Source organism: Pan paniscus, chromosome 2, assembly GCF_029289425.2.
Source record: "Pan paniscus chromosome 2, NHGRI_mPanPan1-v2.0_pri, whole genome shotgun sequence".
NCBI lineage: Eukaryota > Metazoa > Chordata > Mammalia > Primates > Hominidae > Pan > Pan paniscus.
In genome coordinates this window covers 87,970,251-87,986,558 of record NC_085926.1, presented here as the reverse complement: position 1 = coordinate 87,986,558, position 16,308 = coordinate 87,970,251, and the positions used below count along the sequence as shown (strand labels likewise).

Genomic DNA, 16,308 nt, shown 5'->3' with positions numbered 1-16,308 from the left:
GAGTTTGAGACCAGCCTGGGCAACATGGCGAAAGCCTGTCTCTACAAAAACACAAATTAGCCGGGCATGGTGGCCCATGCTTGCAGTCCCAGCTACTTCGGAGGCTGAGGTGGGAGGATCTATTGAGACCAGGAGGCAGAGGTTGCAGTGATCCAAGAGCACACCACTGCACTCCAGCCTGGGTGACAGAGTGAGACCTTGTCTCCAAAATAATAATAATAATAATGATAGCAACACCTTCCATTATCTACTATTTGTGGACTTTCAAGCACATTCTAGGTGCTGTGGTACTGTTCTCCATTCAAGGAATTTACACGGTAGTAGGTAAGACAAATAGTACCAATATGGCAAGATACAGGCTTAAAGAGACCTTATCGAAGTGCACTGCAGGGATAGGAACACTAAGCTGGAAAACACCTACTTTCTGAGATGAAGCAAAGGTTGGCAATGCTTTATAGAGAAGCTGATCTGAGAATAATGGGCGTTTACGGGATGTATAAGCAGGGAAAAGCATTCTAACTGGAGAGGCTGGCTATGGAAAGTACACAGGATTAAAAAGACATGGAGTTTATGAGAAAACCAAGCAGGTAAAAAGAACGAGTGGCAGAGCTGATTTCATAAAAATATGCAAGGGTAGAGTAGAAAAAGCTATGAAATATTTATTTTTGCTTGTAACCTAGGGGAAATCAATCATTGATGTATGAGCAAGAAAATAGCATGAAGAGAAACAGTTTCCAGCTATTATAGAAAGAGCATTTGCAGAAGCATTGATCAAACAGGTTCCCTGAGACAGAATATGGTCTCACCCAGGTTCTCTAATACTGTTTGAGAAATAAAGATATCCTTGGTCCCCAAATGATAGCAGGACAGGAGAACGAGGAAAGCATGCAGAGTTTCTGCAGACAGGTTCTGGTACCATCGATGGTGCCTAGAAGTGGTAGGAGAATGCAGGAAGGAAATTATCCTCTAGTGAGCATTCAATACATTACAGCAAATATTTTTTAATACACATGATCTTATTTAGTCTTCACAACAATCCTATGAAATATGAATTATTATTTCAAAGTAAAACATAGTTAAACTAAGTTCCAGAGAGGTGAACTTATCCAGTATTACACCACTGATAGAGGTGGTGGTATGTCCCTACAATGGGATCTAAAACCCTGCCTGTCTGTCTGGTATCACAACTTACACTCTTCCTGTAGAATCTCCTGTCTCAAGTGTTACCTCTGTCATTGGGTATATAGCAGCAAGGCAACCATTTTGCTTTCAGGGAGAAGGCTTTGTGACATGATTCTAAGTTAATTCCTCTCTGGTTTTATGGGAAAGTGGTGGTAGCGTTAGAAGCCAGGCAAGTGCGACTCTGAGACTAAAATGGGTCAATTTTTAAAGGAAGCCATGGTACTAATGAAAAGAGCATAAATCCCAGAAATATTTTGTATGATGAATTGAGAAGATACAGTGATCAATTGGATATATGAAATGAAGGAGAGCCAGGCATTAAGGAATGACTCTTCTGGCATGAGAGACTGGAGAAAGAACCATCAAACAACATACAGAATATAGAAGGGGAAACAAGCACCAGGTAAATGTGACATGAAAGCAATAGTACATATTTTAGTGATTATTAGACTTAGAAGAGAGAAGTCAGGGATTTTACAACCACACATTTCATATATTTGTGGTAATTAATATATTTCAGGCTCAGGCAAACTACAATATAAAGGGCTATAAAACTTATTATCGGTAAGGTCAGGACAGCTCTGAGGACGATTATTCGGGATCATTTAAATATATCATACACAACTGTGAGTTCTGAAACAGACACTACTCTTGTGATGGGAGAGATGCAAATCATACTTGAGAGTCCATTTATTATAGCTGTTGTCTGAAAAGTTGTTAAGGCAAATAAGACATTACAAAGAGTAGGAAAACAGATTTATTGCTATGACATATTTTTATGTGCTTTGACCATTGCACAATTTGAAATAATTGGCATAATAATACTTCTTATAATCACTATTATTAAGTCTGAATATCATTTTTAGCTATGGGAAGAAAGACACAAAATCTGTTCGTCAGTGTAAAAATTCAGAAGCTAGAGAGGGGTGGCTGGAAAAATGAAAAATTCAAAATGGAAACAAAAACATTTTCTTTTGCCTTGTTTTGGGAGCTTTCATACTTATAGAATTATCTTGAGTTGAAAACAGAATTTTATTATTTATTTGAATTAATTTGGTAATTTTTGACTCTTTGAAGTCAAAAGTAATTCCAAGAATGTATTTCGTAAAGAAATAATGTGCTTATGAAAGTACACCTATACACATGTCCCAGTCCAGGACACTGATGGTTATGTGCAGCTGTCAATCTCATTCCCATCACTTCTAGGTCTGTTTCATTCAGGGATTCATATTATGGGTATCAATTCGTTCTTTCATTCACAAGGTTTATTGAGTGCTTACAGTAATTGTGCTAGGCACTATTCCAGTCCACTATACTGACTTGAGAATAAAACGGAAAAAAATGTTTTCCTAATAGAGAGAGAAACATAAATTAACAGAGAAATAGAATTTATAGGAGGGATAATGCACTATGAAGAGTGATAAGTAAAAAGGCCTGTTTTACATAAACAAGCTTGAAATACTGGCCAGGGATCCAATCATGTCGCATTTTAAAGGGCATCATTAGGGATATGTATTGGAGTAGGATGCATAGGACTTTCTGATGGGTTGGACAAAGGTAAGACCCCCACATTTTTGGTCTAAGCAACCAAGGGTATAGTAGGACTATAATAGGAAAGATTTGTGGAGGAACAAGTTTAGATGGAACATCAAAAAGTTAATTTAGTACATATCTATTTTGAATCATTGAGTAGACATACAGGGAGAGATTTATAGCTCTTTGATATCTAAGTAAGAAATCATAGGGGATTCAGGGCTGGGATAAAGATCTGGGAGACTTCTGCATATGTTAGCTTTTTTTTTTTTTTTTTAGGCGGAGTCTCACCCTGTCGCCAGGCTGGCGCGATCTTGGCTCACTGCAAACTCCGCCTCCCGGGTTCAAGCGATTCTCCTGCCTCAGCCTCCCGAGTAGCTTGGACTACAGGCGCGCCACCATGCCCAGCTAATTTTTGTATTTTTAGTAGAGACAGGGTTTCACCATGTTAGCCAGGATGGTCTCCATCTCTTGAACTCGTGATCCGCCCGCATCGGCCTCCCAAAAGTGCTGAAGTTACAGGCGTGAACCACTGTGCCTGGCCTGTTTTTGTTTTTTTTAAAGCCTGTAATCCCAGCACTTTGGGAGGCTGAGGAGGATGGATCACTAGAGCTCAGGAGTTCAAGACCAGCCTTGGCCGGGCATGGTGGTGCACGCCTGATGCCTGTAGTCCCAGCTACTAGGGAGGCTGAGGTGGGAGGATCACTTGATCCTGGGATGTGGAAGCTGCAATGAGCTGTGACTGTGCCACTGCAGCCCAGCCTGGGTAAAAGCATGAGACCATGTCTCAAAATATATATATATATATATATGGGACCAGTTGAGAAAACCTGAGTGGAGATATGGATAAAGAAGGGAAGAGAGCTGAAGATGTATTCCTAAAGTGTTCCAACATCTAGAGGTCTTGAAAAGGAAGATGAACTACGAAGTAGACTTTGCAGGGGCAAGAGCATCTTGAATCAGTAACTGTTGATATTCTCCATCATAACTGAGAATCAGTATACTTGGAAAATAAAAACTTTTAAAAATTAATACTAAGGAGAATGGGTACCATTGAGATTTTCAAAATCTAATGTATAGAATTATAAATTAATATAAACTGTTACAACATTTGCAATAGACAGTACATTACTGCCATCCATTTAATTAAAAAATCATTTATTAAATATATACGTTTAGCTTTGTGACAGTAGCTTACATGATATATGTCATGCTGTCTCTTAAAAATATTAAAATCCATATATATGACAAGTGACTATCCTATGGTTGCATTAATCTTCTAAATAATAATGTGCATTTATATAAAACTTAAAATTTTACAAAACATTCTTTGACTAACTCAGACAACTGTGTAAGATTGGGAAGGTAAATATTATTGTCACCATTTTCCTAACAAGCACTCTGGATTCAGAGAGGCTAATTGATATGAATAATATTATCCGGCTAGGAGCCAGCAGATCAGTGACCTGAATAAAGATATTAGGGCTCTTAATCCATTGCTGTTCCCAAGAGTAACATTTATTATGTTGTTTCATTTCTTATGTACACATATAATCAGAGGTAACACGTATGGCTTGTGCAGGTTGTGTATCACATGGATAAGCTATGAATGGTCCCCTCAGACTGGGCAATAAGCAACCTGAGCAAAATAAGCAGTAGCTGTTCTTAAAAATCATACTTTGCCTCAAATAAACTCTGAAACGTGGAGATGTAAGAGTTAAAACTAGTCTGTTATCCCACTGAGGATAGTTATCACCCTGCCAAATTATATAAAAGAAAACATTAAATTTTCCAAATCATTATTATAATTGAGAAGATGGTTAAATATAAAATCTGCAGGTTTTTATCTGATTTAGTATTTTATGTCTACCTTTCATTTTCTATAAGCATTTTTCTTAATTTAGTTTTTCTTTGATTTATGTTCACTCACCCAAATGTTCTCTTAACACCATCTCCAAGTCTCCACCCTATTTTCCTCCAATAGGCTCCTGGACCCATCCTTCCTTTCACCTTGAAACACTATTGGCCATTAGTGAACCAATGATCAGTGGCTCTGGCCTTTCCTGGAAGCAGGAGTCATATGGATTTTCATCCCTCCAGTGTCCATTTTGCATTACGTTCTTTGATTTACCACATTTTTTTTTCACTAATTGTCAATTTATTTTTCTTCATGGTTTAAAGCTGGGAATGCTTACCATACTGTGGTAGATTGAATTGTGGGTTTTCATCACCATTTCGTCTCCTCATGTTCCTGTTCTTTTGAGAAGTTCATGAAAGGTTCACAGTCCAATTCATTCTCTCCCAAACTCCTCCTTAAAAAAGCAAAGAATAAAACAAATCATTTCTTTTCTCTTCTCCTGAAATTTTCCCAGCCATAATATACCCTGGCTGATCTGCTCAAACAATTGTTACCTTTCTTTTCCCCTCTCTGACCACTAACCACTTTTGAAATAAAATATCCGGTTTAGAAGTCAATAAAAGAAAAAACGTCTTTTTTGAGGGGAGATGAAGATCAGCTGTAATAGCTGCATTATAAAATGCATACTAAAGGGGAATATTTGGCTTATTCCTTTTGTAATTAACGTTTATTACTATCTACTAGATATTTGATTAGAGAATAAATTAGATAATTGGAATTAAACTTAACTATGACATTTGGGACAGTGGTTTCGCTGACAAGCTCCTTATGACACTATCATCCCCGACACCAGGGAGCATGAACAGTGTTATCAAATAACTAAAAAGTCAATCCCTAATATTTTGGGATTTGAGGGATGATGGAAATATATCTAGAAGGTAAGGGTCATCACAATATCAACATCATGAACATTTTAATATAAAATAAGCTAATGGCATGCTACTTTCTATGCTTTGTGGGATTAAAAGTAGGGTATCATAAGGTGAAGACTGGATGTATAAGATAGGCTCAGTTTCTCATGAGAAGACAAAAACAAAAGCAAACAGATGACGCTGGCCTTTTCTATTTCATAGAGTAGATATGAGTGTCAATGCAGATAAGGTACTTGGAAGTACTTTGGAAAATAAAAGATTCACACAAAAATGTAACTTATGGGTTTCTGAAATTCTTTACAGGGGCTTTCAATTAAAAAACAGTGCAGAAAAACTTATGGATCTTAGAATCTAAACAACGTATTTAATTTAATTTAAACAATCTCTGTGCACCAAAAATATACATCATTCATTATTTAGTATTTTTAGGTAGAAGTAAAATCTTGAATAAAGCACAACTCGTATGAAATATCAAATATTACCAAAGGGTTGGTTTATTCATTGGCAATTCTATTATTTGTTGTCCAAATCAGTGAGAAAATCAATTATTACCTTCAGTTGAAAGATAGTTGATTTGACATATTCAAGAATACTTACTGACTGACTTTTGATTTAGTCATATTTAGTACCACTCAAGATAAATTTTAATTTGATTTACCTGAGTTAATAGTCATGCAGAACTTAACAAAACATAAATAAGGTTATAAATGCCATTGTTACATGAATCTGTAAATCTTAGCCACTTTATTTTATGTTTATTCCTTCCCCATTAAGAAAGAAAACTGGTAATGCTAATCATAATAAATTTATTTAATTAATTTTAATATATACTCTCAAGTATTTGAGAGCATATCAACTCTCAAATTTATTACAATTTACCTTTTAAATTTAAAGAATGTGAAGATATTTTATGAAGTGCTATTGAATAATTATTCTAAAACTTTTTAGCATATATCCAAACGACTAATTACATCTTTGATGGTATGTAACTATCCTGTTTCATATTTCTTGACATCTTGATGTCATATTGGGCATAAATCATGTTAAAATGGGTCATGATTCCAGGAAACCAAGTTATTGGAATCTTTACTCATATCTGTTCTTTTATCTTTGCTCATCATGTTTTAGGATTTAGACTTGTTCATTATTATTATCTTTTGAAGTTGGATTAAAGTGTTTCTATTCCTCCAAAAGGAATTCACATATCTACACAGAAATATAAAAAGCAGAATATTAAAATTAAGAATTAACTTATATATAGCATTGTAATAACCTTGAAAACAGGCCCAATAATTTTAAGAGTTAAATTGTTCTCATTTACTATTTAACTTTTTTCTCATTGTACTTAAAGAGTTTGTAGTTTGTCAACAGTAATCATAAATTTTTGGTTGAAAAACTAATTAATATTGAGTCTCATTTTGGGAAATTTATAATATATAAAAATATTTTTGCTTCTATTAGCTAATATTCTTTTATCTTATATGCATTTTAAACCTTTATAACCTTATATATTGGCATGATGGAGATACTGGTCAGTTATAAAGTTTGTTCATTAATAAATAATTCACATATTCCAATTTCAATTCTTTATACAACTTGCTGAATTTCAGCATATGTATGAATGTGGAAAATAAGCAGAAAAATTATTTTTTAAAAAGGCATAGCATAATGATGATATCCAAAGACTTTTTAAAAAAAAGGCAAGAGAGAAAATAAAACTGAGAATTTAGTTAACATGAGATAATTTACTAGTATTCTTCCAGGATCCCAGAAGATTCAAACATGAAAACTAGATGAAAAATAAAACTGCCCTCTAAAAATAAGTCTACAGATAAAACAACCAGTATAAATATGTAAAATATTCAAAGTTAAGCAAAAAAAAAAAAAATCTTATTGTATAACAATGAGATTTGTATACCAAAAACACAAATGCCTATATGTGTGTCTGGTTGTGGGGAAATGAAAACAACCATGAAAATTCATAGTGACAATTGGTAAAATTATTTTAAATAGAACCTTGGCAGTATCCAATGCATCCCCCCAAATTACTGATAATTTGATCAGTAATTAAATTACTGATAAACAACCAGTATAAATATGTAAAATATTCAAAGTTAAGCAAAAAAAAAAAATCTTATTGTATAACAATGAGATTTGTATACCAAAAACACAAATGCCTATATGTGTGTCTGGTTGTGGGGAAATGAAAACAACCATGAAAATTCATAGTGACAATTGGTAAAATTATTTTAAATAGAACCTTGGCAGTATCCAATGCATCCCCCCAAATTACTGATAATTTGATCAGTAATCTTACTGCTGATACTAAACATGCAGAGATAATTTAAATGAAGTAAAACAGTGTGCACATGAGATAAGTCACTGAACTGTGTTTCACAGTGAAAAACTGGGAGTAAGCTTTCTCTGTTGTTCTGTATATAATAGGATATTGCAGGGTATTTTTTCTATTTCCTGGAATTTTAGGCCAAAGCTGAAGACAGAGGGGAACAGGTATGCAATATACGTTTATTAAACCAGCAATAAGGTGCTAGTTGTTGAGGATGGTCAAATTCCTGCAGAGCTTAAGGAGTAGATTCTAAGTTACCCAGCTATACCATACTCTACTTCCAACACCTGGGACTAGGATGAGGCAAATGAGGGGTCTAGGGTGCAAAGTTAAAGAAGCACTTGCCCAACCCTGAGTGAGTGCCTTCATAAATTTTGTGCTCTACGCTTCTTTCCCATTGGACAAGGGTTTGGCCTCTAGACTTGATAAGATATACCTGTGGATGGGTAAACAGGGGAAAGCATAATTTGAGAGAAGCAAGGCTAAGGAAATAGAGGACAGGGGTCTGAGAAGAGAGGGGCAGTGGAGGAGCCTATCCACCTACTGTTTGGCATGGCAGGACTGCAGGTCTCTTGTGGATCAAGTGCACACCTAGGATGACATTTCGGTTTGAGCCATCATCTTCCATCATTTCTACTGCTCCCCAGATTTTTCTGCTGCTGGAGATGCCTCACTTTGCAAGTAGCTTTCTTGGTGCAGTACTTGGCAGGATGGCTTAAATAGAGGTATGTTTTAGGTTTTTCAATTGACATAGGAAATATGCAACCCTGCTGTGCCAAACAGTGGGCCTGAAGCTGCTCCACTGTCACCCTTCCTTTATGCCCATTCCCTTGTGCACCTATTATTTTTAAAACTCTCTGGTCTCTATGTTGATTTGTATCAATAATGTAAATGCTAGAAAAAACTTGAAGCTTTTGTCATATATATGGATGTATTTAGCACAGCTCTTTGCAGGTTGTATGATTCATTCTGAGGGCTGCTTTACATCTTAGCCAAAGTCTCTTTGCTGAGAGCTTCTTCAACAAGATGCAAATAGTATGTGCAGAATCCCCAAAGTTAAACTGTTTGTATAATTCATTAAAACAACCAAGGATAAATTACAATAACTCTTATTTTTATTAAATCTTAAAATTGTAGAGTACCATTTCTGAAGGTTATCAGTTTCCACAGAATTTGTACTTGTCAATTCCATCTTTGATGAAAAATATTTTTCTACTGACTCTCCTGAATTTGATAGAGCTGTGCTTTATATAGCATAATTTCGTCAGTAACATGAGCAATAGTACTGAGGTGGCATCGGCAAACCAATAAATGATGAAAACTTTGCCATACAGTTACATCATCTCAGTAGTCTTACCATTTGTCTACTTTAACTTCTTAAATTTAAACTTCCTTTATGTCACTTGGAGTAAAGGCATCTAAAAGATTGCTCACAACAGCAATAAAGTCACATTTCAGCTATGCATCTCATTTGTAAAATTTAAGTTTGCAGTATTGCCAAAAGTGTTGGTTAGTTCATATTCAAAACAACGACAAAATGCCAGAGCACTCGGTAATGCAACAAGTGTAGTATTCCCGACTGTTTTAATGTTTTGCTAGCTAAAATGCATACCATTCTATGTAGGAATTTTGCAATGGGGATGTTAAGAACTGTTGCCTGACTTTTCTAATTGAATATCAACTTTGTATTGCTTCTGATCATGTTTATTACCATTCAGAAAGTTATTATCACTATCAAAGATGCATGGTATTGACTGTTTTTGTATAATGATATATTGCACACTATATAGAGATGTACTTATCATCTTTCAAGAATTTAAAATCTAAGAAAACAATAATGATGTCAACTAAGATGGTTTAAAATGCATTGCCAAACGGAGTATCTGTCTCCCCATGATAGCATTCAAGTGTGGGGCTACCAAATCAGCAAAGTTGATACTTTTTCCACACATTGATAAATACAAGAATTAATAAAGATAGGAAATCCAGTAACATTTCATTTTATTTGTGGGATATCTTGTGTGTGCACTCACACGTGCATGTGTGGCTATCTGAAACTTTAGTAAAACTATAAGCTCATAACATTCAAATTGGTCTGTTTTTCTATACATAATACCTTACATTTATAAATACCTTTGTAACCAGTATTCTTATTTTGATACCAAAATATTCTGAGATTTTAAAGTGGGGGGCCATAATTACTATATCAATTTTTCAGGTAAGTAAACAAAAACACAAAGAAGTTTAGAGACTTGACCAAGATGGTATTACTAATAAGAAAATCAGGTATTATTAGTTCATTGAACTTTCATTTGCTAGTTAAACATGCATTTACTGATTCTGTTAACCTTATTTTAGTCACTAGTCACTACATACAGAAGGATTAAAGGCATGTTCTATGCTCATTCAGACTGAAGGTGGGGGAGATATTTTTTAGACATAAACTATACGTACATATAGTAAGTTCAATTACAAATTTATACAAATAAGAGCTGTAAAATCCCAGTAAATTAAATAGCAATTTCTACAGACATTCTAGGTAGATTTTAATGAGAATGTGATTGTTAAGTACTTCTGAGTTGAGAAAATCAGAATGGTAAATTAATCTGGTCTAGAGGTAAAGTTGGAAATGCACATGGGGCTAGATTGTAAAGAATGTTTACATCAGGTTAAGAATATTTGATTTTTTACTCTTTTATCCATTTGCTTTTTGCCACTTCCGGTTGACCACCAAGTACTACCAAAACAAAAAACAAACAAACTAACAAATCCTATAAAACACAGAAAGAATGCTTAAAATGTAAAAAAAGTCAGGAGAGCATTGCTATAGAAACTAATTAAAAATATTTCAAGAAATAGTTTCTGTAAGTCATGGTCAAATGCTGCCAAGTGATAAGACAGGATGAGGGCTGAAGATTGTTTTGTGGATTTATCAATTTGGAGGTTACTGAAGATTTCAGTAAGAACACTCCGAAGAGAGTGATATTTAGCCGCTCAATTAAGCCCCTCTTCTTGCATAGAATTGTGTTTGGAAACTTAGTTCTTTCCTTAATCACATTTTCCTGCCATGTTTCAAATTTGCTCAAGGTTCACTTCTCTGCAAATGAAACTGGAAAATGAATCTAAACTAGTGCATTTCATGAGAATAGATGGATTAATTTATCCCTCAATGAAAACTTGCATTGAATAATTGCCTAGATAACTTTTGTTTTATATACCAGAAAAGGCAAAAGCCCCTTCACTGATATGCTGCAAAGAGGGAGATGAGTGAAATGCTGGGAGCTGGGTGTCACTTTTGTTTTTAGAAGGAATGCTACTAAGACATTACCATATGCTATATGAAGAATAAGCTGTTGGCATCTATAGTAATCAAGAGCTTCTAAATTTGCCTTCAGTGTAAAGTAAGGCAGGAATTTTAATTTGCTAATGTCAAATAACTGCAGGAACTTACACTTTCCATCATGTTACTTCCCTTGTCAAAAACTTTCAATGTTTCTTGAATGATAAATTGTATAATCTTAGATCATCAAGGTAAACTGGTCATCAGTTCCCTCTTCTATAAAAATGTCATGATGCTTTTTTTTTAGTATCATTTGGGAATTAAATAAAAACATAAATAAAGCCGTCAATACAGTGTATGCATCTTCAAATATGGTAATTACATAGGAAATAAAAGACAAATCCATAGGCTCATTTGCTAACCTAGTACCAAGCTAGTACACTTCCTGATACTACCATAAGCTTACTTTGCATTTGGAATATATTAAGTTGCTTACCTTTTAATTAAACATTAATCTTTTCTACTTCTGTATCAGTTCATATATATATATATTTGATTCACCCACAATGTTCTAAATCTGACCATATTCATCCATTAAAACACTGCAGACACTATTTTTAATGTCAGGGTTTTAAATTACCCCTGTTTATTATAGCCCAAAATTATTTTCTTTCATGAATTCCCATGACACATCATTCCTGCCTTTTACAGAATTGTATTTTTGTAGCAAATACCATAGGTTGGTCCACTCAATACCCCTTCCACATTCCTTGACTTCCTTTTCCTGAACCATAGAGGCTACAAAATAATAAGTGACAAAATTGAGTCCTGAAGATTATCCATGTGTCATTGCCCATAGCTTTTTAAATTTTGTCAAAGATGGAAAGGAAAATGAATGTTGGTACTGACTTCCTCCTTTGGTGCCTGCATTTCTCATGAACTCTCCCTCCTATATAAGAGTAATTTTCAAGTAGCTATGTAGGTATATTAACAACTAGAGCCATATCATTCCCTTACTAATTATAATTCATATTCTGACTTCAATTTAGTATTTTCTATTGAGTAAGGACAGCTAGAAGGAAACAAGTAGTATAGAAGCTGGAAGAAAAATAATAATTCCTAATCTATTTATATACCACATACATTCATGTTTATTATCTTTATTGTCTTTTAATCATTTTAAGATGTTTGCTGAATAGTTCCAATTTTGCAGAATTTTACAGATGGATAATTGAAGTCTTAATATTTGGAATCTAAAAAGATTGAACTCAAAGGAGCAGAGTAGAATGTTGGTTACCAGGGGCTGGAGAATGATAGTTGGTCATAGATTACAAAAATATGAGTTGGATAAGAGGAATAAGTTCAAGAGCTCTATTGTATAACATGGTGACAATAGATAATAACAATGTATTCTATACTTGAAAATTGCTAAGAGAGATTTTAAGAGTTCTTAACACAAATGAATATTATATGAGGTAATACATATGTTAATTAGCTTGATGTAGCCATTCCATAATGTATACATATTTCATGTTCCACACCATATATATATACAATTTTTGTCCATTAAAAATAAATAAATGAAATAAATTAAGACAGATTAGGTAATTTTGTTAAAATCATACACTAGGTTATGATGCTGGGATTCAAATCTGTGAGTTTTTGATTTTATGGTCTCAGTCATTTTCAATTTTACCATATTGCGTCATTCGTTACTTTAAATGTGAAAGTGCATACCACCCGGCACAAGGCACCCTTTACCTTTACCAGTTAGGTCTTATACAGCCTTATATAGCCTAGTAACCACTTTTAAAAATGCTAAAAAGATTATCCCAATGGCTTCTGGTGTTTTAGTCTGTTTAGCGCTGCTGTAAAAATCTGCACAAGACTGGGTAATTTGTTAAAAAGAAAAAAAAAGAGGTTTAATTGATTCATAGTTCCACATGGCTGGGGAGGCCTCAGGAAACTTAAAATCGTGGCAGAAGGGGAAGCAGGTATATCCTATATGGTGACAGGCGAGAGAGCATATGAAGGAGGAACTGTCAAACACGTATAAAACCATCAGATCTGATAAGAACTCACTATCATGTGAACAGCATGGGGGAACGACCCCCATAATCCAATCACCTCCCTTTCTCGACATGTGAGTATTACTGGTCCCTCTCGACATGTGGAGATTACAATTTGAGATGAGATTTGAGTGGGGACACAGAGCCAAACAATATCATTCTGCCCCTGGCCCTTCCCAAATCTCATGTCTTTTCACAGTTCAAAACCAATCATGCCTTCCCAACGGTCCCCCAAAGTCTTAACTCATTTCAGCATTAACTCACAAGTCCACAGTCCAAAGTCTCACCTGAGACAAGGCAAGTCTCTTCTACCTATGAACTTGTAAAATCAAAAGCAAGTTAGTTACTTTCAAGATATAATGGGGATACAGGCATTGGATAAATGCTCCCATTCCAAATGGTGAAATTGGCCAAAACAAAGGGCCTACAGGCCCCATAAAAGTCCAAAATCCAGTAGGGCAGTCATTAAATCTTAAAGCTCCAAAATAATGTCTTTTGACTCCATGTCTCAAATACAGGGCACGCTGATGCAAGGGATGGGCTTCCACAGCCTTAGGTAGCTCTTTCACAGGCTGATATTGAATATCTGTGGCTTTTCCAGGCACACAGTGCAAGTTGTTAGTAGATCTACCATTTTGGGGTCTGCAGGATGGTGACCCTCTTCTCACAACTTCACTAGGCAGTGATCAATGGGGACTCTGTGTGGGGGCTCTGACCCCACATTTCCCTTCTACATTGCCCTAGCAAAGATTCCCCATGAGGGCCCTATCCCTGCAGCAGACTTCTGCCTGGACAACCAGGCATTGCTATAAATCCTCTGAAATATAGGTGGAGGTTCCCAAACCTCAATTCTTGACTCTGCACATGCAGACCCAGCACCATGTAGAAGCCACCAAGGCTTGGGGCTTGCACCCTCTGAAGCAATTGGGACACAGGACACCAAGTCCTGAGTCTGCAAAGAGCAGAGTGGCCCTGGGCCAGGCCCAAGAAACCATTTTTCCCTCCTAGGTTTCTAGACCTGTGATTGTAGGGGCTGCCACCAAGACCTCTGACATGGAGATATTTTCCCCATTGTCTTGCTGATTAACATTCAGCTCCTCATTACTTATGCAAATTTCTGCAGCAGGTTGAATTTATTCTCAGAAAATGGGTTTTTCTTTTCTATTGCATCACCAGGCTGCAAATTTTCCAAACGTTTATGCTCTGCTTCCCTTTTAAACATAAGTTCCTATTTCAGATCCTCTCTCTCAAATTCAAAGTCCCACAGATCCCGAGGGCAAGGGGCAAAATTCCACTAGTCTCTTTGCTAAAGCATAGTAAGCGTGACCTTTGCTCCACTTCCCAAGAAGTTCCTCATCTTCATCTCAGACCACCTCAGCCTGGACTTCATTGTCCATATCACTATCAGCATGTTAGTCAAAACCATTAAATAACCCTAGGACGATCGAATTTTCCCCTCATCTTCCTGTCTTCTGAGCCCTCCAAACTCTATCAACCTCTGCCCATTACCCAGTTCCAAAGTTGCTTCCATATTTTCTGTATCTTTCTAGCAGTACCCCACTCTTTGTACTAATTAACTGTATTAGTCCATTTTCATATTGCTATAAAGGACTGCCCAAGACTGGGTAATTTATAGGTTTAATTGACTCACAGTTCTGCATGGCTGGGAGGCCTCAGGAAACGTACAATCATGGCAGAAGGGGAAGCAAGCATTTCTTACATGGTGGCAGGTGAGAGTGCATATGAAAGATGAACTATCAAATACTTATAAAGCCATCAGATCTCATCAGCACTCACTCACTATCATGAGAACAACATGGGGGAAACTACCCCCATGATCCAAACACCTCCCTCTCTCCACACATGGGCATTACAATTCAAGATGAGATTTGAGTAGGGCAACAGAGCCAAACCATATCGTTTGGAGATGACTTTCAATGGCTCATGAGAATCACTGGGCACATTTCTTCCTGACTCTGTGTTCAGTGACTTCATGAAGATAGCTTGAAATTGATCATGTTGGGAATATTTACACTATGGAAATTGGCAAACTTCATGAATCAGGGCTTTTCCTCTTTCTCCTCAAGCTGTTTTTTCAAACATTTACCAGAACACCACTAGTCAAAACACTTTCATTTGGAATCTTTAAAAACATCTTTCCATAATTTTAACATTAATACTTTTCTTTTCCTATTATATACATTTCAGGGCTGTTTCATCTATTGACATTTGAGAAATCATTGTCATATCCTTTATGTTTCAAAGACTTCCCACTATTAAAAATAAAGCCCATTAATTTCGACTTTTTCCCTATTTACTCCTAGATCTTCTTTGCTCTTTTTTAAAATTGCAATTTCAATGTGCAGTCTTGCCAGGAACTATCACATTGAAGTAGTTTGAGTGTTTGTCTGTAGGAAGGCTTTTTTTTTTTAACAATAGAATTCCACTGAATGACCTGGAAATAAATGAACTGCAAGGGCAGATCTATGGTAAATCATTCAGAGGAACTAGTGAGCCAGACTATTGGAGAATCTCCAATTTTGCCACTATGGTTCATATATAATTTTAAGTGTTTCCTATATGAGAATCCAAGAAGTATGAATTAAAGAGCCTTTCTGAACTAAGGGAAGAAACAAATTAATAAAGTATCTGAAATCAGGATTACTTACTAGTACTTACTATATGGCCTATTGGCATATAAAAACAAAGTCAAGTTATCTGGGGGATAGCAATAGGAAGTTTTAATATTCTAAGCTTATATGAGCTGATATAAGATCTATCTCAGATGAGTTCCATGTCAGTGTATACACATACTGGTCAGATGCTTCTTAAAATTAACTCCTGTGCAAAGTAACTGTGGTTTCTTCTTCACATGAAATATAAACTGTGTCAAAGCCACAAGTTGGGGAACATACATATTTTCAAGATTGCATGTAGTTCCTCATCTACCTGAGTTCATATTGAAATAATTTATACACCAGTAAAAGAGGAAACAACTGAGCCATTTTTAGAAAATGACTAGTGATACCAACATCTTCCTGGCCAAAGTTTCAGGAATTTCCATTGAAATAGTGTGATTCAGTTTGATGGAAGCCACAGAGGATGGA

At 35.7% G+C, this 16,308-nt stretch overlaps 1 protein-coding gene across 7 annotated transcripts in view; it reads right to left on the bottom strand.

Annotated features, from left to right (window-relative positions):
• The window catches only part of HTR1F (5-hydroxytryptamine receptor 1F), a 263,146-nt gene that overhangs the window by 228,707 nt on the left and 18,131 nt on the right, over positions 1 to 16,308 (bottom strand). For 6 of the 7 annotated variants that reach the window (XR_004670617.2, XR_008624773.2, XM_024928309.5 and 3 more), the window contains exon 2: positions 4,911 to 5,027. The gene's annotated coding sequence lies outside the window, so the exon portion shown is untranslated. Of the gene's footprint in view, positions 1 to 639; positions 929 to 4,910; positions 5,028 to 16,308 lie in introns of those variants that run through there. The other variant, XR_008624772.2, reaches the window with a different exon arrangement.